The 10,219-nt window shown below is 38.2% G+C and overlaps 1 long non-coding RNA gene and 1 other non-coding gene across 2 annotated transcripts; one reads left to right on the top strand and one right to left on the bottom strand.

Annotated features, from left to right (window-relative positions):
* The first annotated feature begins 697 nt into the window (after positions 1 to 697).
* Positions 698 to 10,015, top strand: LOC123460210. The gene is made up of 3 exons (XR_006636857.1): positions 698 to 808; positions 8,240 to 8,320; positions 9,148 to 10,015. It is a non-coding gene; the product is annotated as an uncharacterized LOC123460210 (long non-coding RNA).
* Positions 3,442 to 3,548, bottom strand: LOC123460401. Its single transcript, XR_006636966.1, has one exon. It is a non-coding gene; the product is annotated as a U6 spliceosomal RNA (small nuclear RNA).
* Positions 10,016 to 10,219: the final 204 nt, after the last annotated feature.

Genomic DNA, 10,219 nt, shown 5'->3' with positions numbered 1-10,219 from the left:
GATGAACCAGTGGCATTGCAGAAAATGTAAAAATGGGCAGGGAAAGAGGTTGGCCACCTGATTGTGTATAAGAGCTTTAATCATCTTTGCTATAATATAACATTATTCTAGAATATGTTTTGCTGCAATAGAAAATGTGTTGTACTCATAGTCTTCAAAAGAATAAGATTTTAGTTCATGTAATTTATTGATTGAACAAACACAAATATGTCATTTGAGTTAACTTTTATACGAGAAGTGAGAGTGACAGGGAAGTATAAGATTCAGTTCCTGCTCTACTATAGCTCATAGCCTGGAGGGCAGATAGACATAACTAAGGAAGAGAGTCTTATCACAAGAGGATGGTCCCAAACTATGAGAATGGAGAAGAGTGATGATGAATTTTCAAGTGAGCTGGGCTGTGGATTTCTCCTTTAGTACTTCTGAGATTCTGTTTTGTTGGTACTTATTTTCTTTTATGAATCAGTAGTTTAAGTACTGAGAGATTGCAGGATTTTGTATCATAAGACTCTTCATTATCTGAACTACGTTTCTTTTAGGACTTGCAAAATATTTGGTCATGGGATTCCAACCTAATATTAAAAAAAAATGTCCAAAGTTTCTGTTCCTTATTTGTAATTCTCCTAAGTATGATTATCTAACTTCTTCTCTAAGAGCCATGACAAAGCAGAGCTCTTTCAAGAGAGTATCTATGGAAGCTGAAGGTGTCTTTTAACGTCTTTGTAACCAGGTGTTTCAGAAGAAGTATGATTAGCATCATTTGGCTTGAGGAGAACTTCCCCATTCATGAAGAGTTGAAGACACTTGTGTATGTTTTACTTTTATTGTGACCTGTTGAAAGGGCTGTGTAGATACCTACATTCTTTCTCGAAGCTTGAACTTGTGTAGTTAGATGTTTCCTTTTGCTGTCTTGATGTAGATTGGAGTTTCTATAATATGTACCACACTGGACTAATGGTTGCCAACTGGGCAGTTATACCCTTCTCAGAATTTATCAGAAGATATTAATGGAAATAGATAATTCATCTTCCTACCTGTAAATTTATGCATGTGTAGCAGTTACTTTGGATTCATAAAGGACAACTTGAGTAATTGTCTACTGAACCCAAAATTGTTTTATGTTTGAGTTTTCTTTTTAATGTCTTTTGATTTCTGAAATGTAGCAAAGGGTAGGGAAATAAATATGAAAATATGGGGACAGGGGTTGAAGAGATGGTTTAGCAGTTAAGACATTTGTCTGTGAACCCTAAGGACCCAGGGTTGACTCCCCACTACCCTACATATGCCAGATGCACATTGTATTGCATGCATTTGGAGTTTGTAGCTGTTAGAGATACTGGTATGCCTATTCTCTCTATCTGCCTCTCTCTCTATCTGCCTCTCTCTCTCTCATAAGTAAATAAAAATAAAATATTTTTAAAAATATTAAAGGAAAATATGGGGATAATAAAAAAATGAAGTAATAGATAATAACCCCATTCCAAGTGAGAGTCACTTCACATCGTTAATTTGGGAGGGCTGAACATTAAGGTTTTTATTTGGGGCAGGTTAAGAGGAGACTTCACCCCACTGATTCTGTGTTTGGGGAAGTGTGACTTTGCTTGAGTGTTCCACCACCCTTATGGAGCCCACACCCCTGCAGCTACCAAGAATTATAGAAGTCGTGGCTTAATGTTTTTTCTATCTAAAGTTCTCCTCCCACCACCTCCCCATCTGGAGCTAACCTATGACTACTGCTATCTGATCCTCTGTATCTACCTTCAGTCACCTAGTTAATGTTTAATCGTAATTACTAATAATAAAATTATTTTATGTGTGCAAACATGTTCATGTGTGTGTGAGAATGTAGTCCACAGTACACATGTGTAGGTCAGAGGATCATGTTTTGGGTGAGTGGACATCTTTTAACCCTATTTTGAGGCAAGATTTCTCTCTCTGTTTCTCTCTTTGCTGTTGTTCTTTGCTGTGCTCACTGTAGCTTCTATGAAATTCTCTGGCCTTTGCTTCCCATCTTGCTGTTAGAGTGTTGGGATTATCAAGGCCTATCTCAGCTTCTGGCTTTTTATGTGGAACCTGGGGAGGATCAAACTCAGGTATTCAAACTTGAGTAGTAAATGCTTTATCCACCAAGCCATCTCCTGGGCCCCAGTAACATAAACTTCTTAAAACACCAAAGAGCCCAGTAGAAAAGTGAACTTTTTATTCCCAATTACATTTTAGATATGTTCAGAAGCATGTATTCTGAATAGCTCAACAAACAATTGCTAGACCTTACCATGGACCAGCAAGTAGGGTGGGTGATGGATATAAGTATGACTTAGTCATGGTACTTGCCCTCCAGGCACTTATATTCTAGGGAAGAGAATGGATGCATAATAATGAAACATTCCAGGGCTGGGAAAGGAACATGGCTCTGTAGATAAAGAATGAAGGCCTGAATTAGAATCATCAGTACCCATGTAAAATGTAAAATGGTGGTGCATACCTGCAATCTCTGGGCTGCAGAGGCAGATATGGGATCCTGCCCTCAATTTTAGACAGAAATCCAGGGATCAATAAGACAGGAAATCTTAAGGCACACTGCTAGCTTTTGTAGCCAAATTGATGAGAACAAGGTTTAGAATGAGATCCTTTCTCAAAGAATAAGGGAGAGAGAGACAGAAGAAAATACCTGATGTTGACCTCTGGCCTTCCCATGTATGCATTTATACATGTGTGCCCCTGTGTTGCAGTTAACTTTGCATTGTTGTGACAGGCATCTGGCTAGACATAGTTGTGAGAGCTAGGGATTTATTTCAGGCTTACAGAGTCCAGGAAAATACTATCAATGGGGAAAAAAGCAACAACTATCTCCCATTCATAGATCCAAGCAAAGCAACAACACCAACAGCTAACACCACAAGAAAGCCATGAATTTCCAGAGGTCAAACTGTTCTGCCCACACCTTTGGGCTGGAATGATCATCTACCCTCAAGCACACCTTAGGGATGTATTCTAAGTTCTGCTCCTAGGGATACCTCCTCCAGCAAGGTGGCAGGAGATCCACTTCACAAGCTCAATTTTAATAAAATGCCTGAGTCTATAGAGCCATACATTCAAATTATCACATTCAAACTACCACACACTACAAACCACATGCATATGAACATACATGCAAATGCATGTACATCACACCCATAAACACACCCCACCAAAGGAAACATCATGAAACACCATGCTTTATTCATCCATTACATGCCAGGTATTCTATTTGGCTAAAAAATATAATTAATACTCATACTGTGCAAGGCCTGTATTATTCTCCACAGTTAGCAGATGAGAAAGCTGATGCTCTTATAGCTCTCCAACTGCTCAAGGTAACAGACAATATGTGGTTAAAATAGGCCCAATGTTTGTACTATCACATTCCATGTCTTGTTCAATTATTATTATTATTATTATTTTAATATGGAGCACTGTACGAATTTGTGTGTCATCCTTGCGCAGGGGTCATGCTAATCTTCTCTGTATCGTTCCAATTTTAGTATATGTGCTGCTGAGGTGAGCAATTGTTCAATTATTTTTAATACCACTTTTTTTTTTTTACAATGAAGTATTTATTTATGAGAAAAAGAAAGAGAGGCAGATAGAGGAAGCGAGAGAATGGGCATGACAGGGCCTTCAGCTACTGGAAAAAAAACAAACAAACTCCAGATGCATGTGCTACCTGTACTTCTGGTTTATGTGGGTCCAGGGGAATTGAACATGGGTCCTTTGGCTTTTCAGGCAAGTACCTTAACCACTCAACAATCTCTCCAGCCCTAGAATATCACTTTCTAATATGAGGAAAAAGTGTACTTTTAGAGAAATGTGAGATGGGCTAATGTGTTCTTGTATCTATTTCAGAAGCATTAAGAAATTAATTGTTATAATGTATCTTTATCAAGTCATTTTTACTTATTATTTAGCAAGGAATAGAATAAAATTAGAATTCCTCATTTTCCAAAAAAAAAAAAAAAAAAATCAAGGCTTTCTTTATTTCCAGAAGTTTTTATTAATTTATCAGGAAACTAATTCTGGACAAACTTTATATGTTTACAAAGTCATACTATCCCATTAAAATAAGGACAACTTTTGGCATTTGGCAGTTAAAATAATATGAAGGAGGCTCTGATACCAAATCCACAAAGGTTTATAGAGGCATCTATAGGCTCAAGTAGTGGTTTTCTAAAGTTACATCCTAGAAGTGGACAGCACTGGATTATTAGTTCCAGTTCTGATGTCTCAAATGAGTTATATTTACATGTGGGTGAGGTGTGTTTATTGCAGTAGAGTGACTATGTGAAGAGTTCTGGTTATGTGGGTGTACTTGCCTATATTGGGGAGGGGGAAGGTCTGAGTCTCAAATCTTTGGATCCAGGAGGAGGAGAACAGCTTTCTCAGGCAGCACCTTCCAAGAGGTCAGAATTCATTTTAAAGACAGACAGACAGACAGACAGAGTGAGAGCGAGAGCTAGAAAGAGAGAACGGGAAATTATCAAAATGAGGAAGTGATTCCCTCAATTATCAGAAACAGGAGCAAAGAAACAATGGCTGAAATTCACCTCCCCATGGGGGAGTGAATCATCAAAATAACCGGTGGAAAACAAGGTTGTGCAACCTTGACCAGCATGTGTCACCGGCTGGTGGAATTTTTAGAAAGGCAGCAGTTTGGGTTCATCTCTGTGGTTCGTGATTGCACACACCTGTTTGGGGCATGGATTTTGCAACCCCCCAAAAAGGGGAAACTGAACTCACTGCTCCTCCTGAGCTGTGCAAAAAAGCAGAAAACCACAGCTGCTTGAGCAGTTAACAGATATCAGTAAAATACCCACGTTACATAATTAAGGATAACGTTCCTGAAGCATATGGGCTAGAGGTATTATATTCTCATTAAAACTTTAGGTAGCAAACAATTTAGCATGTTCTTACACATTTCTCAGGTTTAATTCTATAATACATGATTGTAATTAGGCATGCTCTAAACAGCTTATTAAATAATACATGAAGAAATGGATGATGAAATATAGACAGTTTTGAGGCTTATGTATGAGTAACATAGAGCCATTGAGATGAGTCCTGGAAGATCAGTTCATACTGACTCAGTAAAGCAAACACTTTGGCCAGCCTAACTAAGACTGGAAGAGGGCCAGCTTCCCTGTAATTTTAAAACATACTAATTGATAGCTTCATATTTTCTTGTTTCCTTTTTCAATATATCATATGTAGCCATCCTTTATGAACAGCTCTCCGTGAAGAGGAAAGAGTGCTTTGAACCAGAGCAATACAAAAGTCGCATGCATTTTATCCAGGCAGGGATAGATCAGCTTGCTGGGGAATACAGAGATGTTACTGTCAGACATGGCCTAAATCAACATGTAGACACTTTCCTGAAGCGTACTACTATCTGTATAGTACAGAAAAGTAAAGTGAAGTGTCTCTTGAGAATCACTGAGGCAGGTGTGTGCTCCCAAGGGAAGAGGTAGGACACCTACCTCTGAGACGATATTAGATAAGGAAAAAACATTCTTTTGGTTCTGTGTCTCTGATTGCTATTCAAGACAGTGTTGTCTACAGAAATGAGTTTTCATGATTCTAGGAAGACCACATTCTTTCCATTAAGGCTATCCAGATAGCTTGCTTTCCAGTGCACATGAAGAGAATAAGCATGATATTTGAAATGCCCTCTAGTACATACTTGGGGGATCTGGCAAGGTTGACGTAGAATTTACTGATTTGTCTGCTTAGTAGGTAAGTGAGACTGCCAGCCTGGCAGTTTGCATTGGCAATAAATCACTGCTAGACATTTTATTTAAAAATTGGCACTGGATTGGTAGAGGTGAGGGATTGTCAATTTGTTTTTATTTTGAGGCCAGGAACAATCATAACACAAACAGGCCACCTGGAAACTTCAGTCTACATGCAAAATCATGGCTCAGGTTTGTGGCTATATTTTTGTATGATTGGAGAGAGCAGCAGGGCTAAATCAGAGCCTAAGGATTCCTGACCAGAAGGACCCAGGCAATCCTGTGAAGCCTGGAGCCAGCCCTGTTGGAAGCAGGCTGGTTCTGGACTTGCCTTGTGGGAATGGTAACATAGAAGTAGTGCAAGGGACAGAATGTGCTGCTTTCATTGATTGGGAGATGCTCACAGACAAACTGTTCACTCTATTAAAAACTCACCTGAAACCACTAAAAATTTGATATCCTCTCATACCTTCCCTGCCTACATCCTTGCCTTCATCCCTCCATTCCTCACTCTCTAATGTCCTCTGTTTTTTTCACACTCTTGCCTTATCTGTTATGAGAGTTCACTTTCCAAGCTATAATAAATACACTTATAATTTTTTTAAGTTTTATTTTTACTTATTAGAAACAGAGAGAGAGAGAGAGAGAGAGAGAGAGAGAGAGAACAGGGAGAGAGACAGAGAGAATGGACACGCCATGGCCTCTAGCCATTGCAAATGAACTTCAGACACATGCACCTCCTTGTCCATCTGGCTTACATGGGGCTTGGAGAATCAAACCTAGGTCCTAAGGCTTTGTAGACAAGCACCTTAACTGCTAAGCCATCTCTCCAGCTCTAGTTTTGAGTGATAAAATATTTGGAGGTGGGCTGGAGAGATGGCTTAGCGCTTAAGTGCTTGCCTGTGAAGCCTAAGGACCCCAGTTCGAGGCTTGGTTCCCCAGGTCCCACGTTAGCCAGATGCACAAGGGGGTGCACACGTCTGGAGTTCGTTTGCAGAGGCTGGAAGCCCTGGCACGCCCATTCTCTCTCTCCTATCTGTCTTTCTCTCTGTCTGTCGCTCTCAAATAAAAATTAAAAAAAAAATATTTGGAGGTATGGGCTCAATAGCAGAGTGCTTCTAGCATGCATGATGATCTAAGTTCAGTCTCTAGCATGCACACACATGCAAATGGGGGAAAAAAAACAAAGCCAAATGTTTACCTTGAATTCTTATCTACTCCAATGGAAATAATTGGGAGCAATCCACTAACTTTTATGTTTCCTCATTTCGTGAATATTATGGAAAGCTTTGCAATACTCATGAACAAATATTTTAATATTTTTAAAAAATATATTTTATTTATTTATTTGAGAAAGAGAAAGAAAGAGAGAGAGAGAATAGGCGCACCAGGGCATCCAGCCACTGCAAATGAACTCCAGACACATGTGCCCCCTTGTGCATCTGGCTTATGTGGGTCCTGGAGAGTCCAACTGGGATCCTTTGGCTTTGCAGGCAAATGCCTTAACCGCTAAGCCATCTCTCCATCCCTATTTTATTCTTTTGCACTTTAAAAATATGAGTTTTTTCCCTAGGAAAGATATTGAACATACTTCCATTTGACAAACTATAGGTCTTCTTACATTCAACTACATAAGCTATTCATAAATAAATCCTGAATGTATTTCACCTTATCACTAAGCAAGCTATCACAGTGGGTCTAATGAGGACAGAAATGTTTTGACTCATCCAAAGATTCAGGAATGGCTAAATTTGTTCACTTTTGGAAATGTCTAATTTCTTGCAGCTTCAAGTATTTAAATTGGACTCAACTTGTCCTGTAAGGATTTTCACCAGTTTTTCCCAGTTTTCAATTGTGTGGTTTTGGTTTATATGACCTACCAAAAAGATAGGAAAAATATATACCTGATTTCTGCTTAGTAAGCCACCTGATGTGAGGTAACCATTAGTAGCAAACAAGGAAAACATCCTAATGGCATATGATGGCATGCTGAAGCATTCAGCAGTTCTCCTGGTATTCAGAACATAGGTATATGTAACCATATGGGGCATCGCTCATCTTAGTGGCTTGTGCCTATAATCCCAGTACTCACGGGGATCACTGTGAGTTCAAGAGAAGCCTAGAATACATAGTGAATTCTAGGCCAGTCTGGACTAGAGTGAGACACTGCCATAAAGTAAATATAGATATGGGGAATTAGTTACTCATAAAAATTTGATACATTAAATACATGATCAGAAGGATACAATCAGGTCATTTACCAACTATGGACCAAAGTTCTCTTATGTCCCATGCTATAATGCACCACAAATTGCTGGCTAGGATTTGACAACATTCATAAAGTGATACAGAGAAAAGAAAAGCAGAAAAATTAGAAATAACTCCAAAGCATTCACAAAAATATCCCACAATCCTGCCAGTTTAAGAATACCTAATGGTTGCATGAAATGTCAGCTCTGTACCTCTTTTGTCAGAGAGCTCCAGATGCAGTATATATGAGATGAAGGAGAAGATACAGTGTTGGAATATCTTGGGTAGCCTCCAAAATGATGCAGGTAATTAGCAGGTGTTTATATTTTTATGATTTGCCTACAGGTATGTTTTGGAAACAGTAACATAAAGATTTTCATCCTGGCATGTGTTGCTAACATTTGTTTGGATTCAATATACAAAGTTATTTGGAATAAAATTTTCAGATGTAGATTTTTCATGCTTGATGGCTATATGTGCTAATAATATGTATTTACAGGGTTCTGAGGTCTTCCAGTTAACCTATTAATGTCATATTGTTGAGATTCTAGTATTTTCCTTTATATTTGTATGGTTGTTAGGGGCATAAATTTGTGTGTGCGTGTGTTAATTTGCATGTGAATTAAAGGGCCATTTGGAAATAGACCTCATTTATATATTCATAATTCGAATATTTTACTGTTCTATTTTTTAATCCATGTATTTTTAAACCTGAAGTTTTGAAGAAGATAATATAATTTGTCTAACTAAAATTAATGCAATAAAAGATACATAACACATAAAGATAAGTTAGGGGTAATATTTTAAAGATATCTTCCAAGTAAAATGTCATTAATGCCCAGTTACTATTTTAAATACAAAGAGCATGTCCATTCAGATCCATTCGAGCACTTGCTCACTGGCTAACTCAGGCAAAAATAGTCGAGAAACAGAGAGAGAGGGAGACAGAGAGGGAACTGCCCCACTGCTGCCAACTTCCCCAACATACCCAAGAATTTCTTTATTTAGAACCTCCCATGTGCTATTTTCTTTTAATCTTTGGCATCTCAGGGATTTTCCCATCCCTGTACATGCTTGAGACATTTCAGGCCTGGTAAACCCCTGTTGGAATACTAACTCTTCTATTTTTAAGGTGTGGGCAGTGACTGATCCAATGACAAAAGAAGGAAGATTCTCAGCATGCACCACAGCTCTGAAGACCAAGATCAGGAGGCTGGAGAAGCCAACTCAGTGAGCCACCAAAGCCTTCCTTCAGGCACACCTGACAGTCAGGAGATTTTAAACAAGATTTCAAATTAAGAACTTGGTGAAAAGGTGAGCAGAGGCTCATATGGTCGCATCAAGAGAACACAGTGTAATTCCTGATGGTTCATAGACAACAGCTCATCTTTGCTCAAAGCCCAAGAAAAGATAAATGTTTAATCTTCCTTTCTTTTCAAATGTTAATACATACAGTAGGCCTGGATTTTGGTAATACATTTGCTTTCCTACAAATAATGGCAATTTGGATCCTTTTGAGCCAGCTCATGATAATTTCTGGAGCAATTATCCTAACACTGCTCCTTTGCATTACATGTGTGAAACTATTAATGTATATTCAAAAGTTAAAGCATATTTACATATTGTATTTGTGATATAAACCCATGATGCCTTTACAATTAAGCACAATTTGTAATTTCAGAAAGCCCCTTTTTACTTATGAACGTCTGAGTCTGAGATTCACACAAACCACACTTTTGTTTGACTCCAAAATGTGGGTGCCAAATGAATCTACTGCACTAGGCTTATGAACACTACTGCAACTGTGCAGCTACGATTTCTCTACTGGGAGAATTGTTTCAGCAGATAAACCATCTGGCTTGAAACACAGCCCTCTTTGAAAATATTCCCCATTATGTTAGCCCAGAAACAATGTGTACAACTATGCTCTGGTGGAGGACATGGTTAACAGAAATTCAATGTCAAACAATATCTGCTCTGTAATCTTTTGCTAAATGTAAAAAGAGAGGTAATCAAAATGCAAGATTTTAATTCTTTAAAGAATAATTTTATGTCTTAAGATGAAGAAAAATCAGGAAAATATTTAATAAAAGAAATAAAACTTTTTTCTTTAAGAATCACCCATGGAAAATGTGGATCCTTTGGTTTCAACTACCATGAAGATATTAATATTTTTCATTCTTTAATTTCCTTTTTACTGCTGT

Source organism: Jaculus jaculus, chromosome 4 (assembly GCF_020740685.1).
Source record: "Jaculus jaculus isolate mJacJac1 chromosome 4, mJacJac1.mat.Y.cur, whole genome shotgun sequence".
Lineage (NCBI taxonomy): Eukaryota > Metazoa > Chordata > Mammalia > Rodentia > Dipodidae > Jaculus > Jaculus jaculus.
This window is presented reverse-complemented; position numbering and strand designations above follow the sequence as displayed.